This window comes from Rhineura floridana, chromosome 2, assembly GCF_030035675.1.
Source record: "Rhineura floridana isolate rRhiFlo1 chromosome 2, rRhiFlo1.hap2, whole genome shotgun sequence".
Classification (NCBI taxonomy): domain Eukaryota; kingdom Metazoa; phylum Chordata; class Lepidosauria; order Squamata; family Rhineuridae; genus Rhineura; species Rhineura floridana.
In genome coordinates, this window is record NC_084481.1 from 201,931,079 (window position 1) to 201,931,998 (window position 920).

Sequence of the window (920 nt, forward strand, 5' to 3'; positions counted from 1 at the left end):
TGGAGGACAACAGTGAGTGGAATAATTGGCTGCCAAAAATTATGCTACATGGTGACAATGTCGTGTCACTCTGATGAGGCCTTTTTTTAATGGAAAAAGCTTTCATTCAAATTACTTCAGAGTTTAGACCAAATCCCATTTCACAAGTTATTCTTCAGCAGAGGCTAAGGGTGCAGTCCAACTGCAGTTTACACCAGGTCCACTAGAGAAGCCCAGCCCAAACAAAGCTCTCCTTAAAAGGCTTGCTGAAAGTGGAAGGTCTTCAGTAAGTGCTGAAAAGACAACATAAACAGCACCTGTCTAATATTTTTATTGTTGCTTTTATATGCCTTCAAGACGATTACAACTTATGGTGACCCTATGAATCTTTTTGGATATATTCATAGGGTTTTCATGGTAAGAGGTATTCAGAGGTGGTTTACCATTGCCTTCCTCTAAGCCTATGGCACCTGGTATTCCCAGGTAATCTCCCATCCAAGTACTAACCAGGCCTGACCCTGCTTAGCTTCTGAGATCAGACAAGATCGGGCGTATTCAGGGTAGTATGGCCGTAGTGTCTAATATTTAAGGGGAAGATATTCTTTTTTTTTTTTTTTTTTTTTTTTCAATAATTTTTATTCAGATTTTCATAAAACATACAAGACAAAATCATAAAACATTCAAAGACAAAAAACAAAATCAAAAATAGTTAAACAAAAAGAAAAAAAGAAAAAAAAAAAACAAAAATAAAAAATAAAGAGTAAAATATTGACTTCCCATTTGTCAAAGATCAAATCAGTTATAAGTCTATAATATATAACACTCCTGTCTCTTAAGTCATACTATAAAATCACTTTCCTCCAGTAGTTATCTTACTTAATCATCAAATCTCATAAACATTACTTAATTCTTTCCACAAAAAGTCAAAGAGAGGTTTCAAT

The 920-nt window shown here is 34.2% G+C and overlaps 1 pseudogene; it reads right to left on the reverse strand.

Annotated features, from left to right (window-relative positions):
- Positions 1 to 437: 437 nt before the first annotated feature.
- On the reverse strand, positions 438 to 556 carry LOC133378487 (5S ribosomal RNA; annotated as a pseudogene).
- Between the last annotated feature and the right edge of the window lie 364 nt (positions 557 to 920).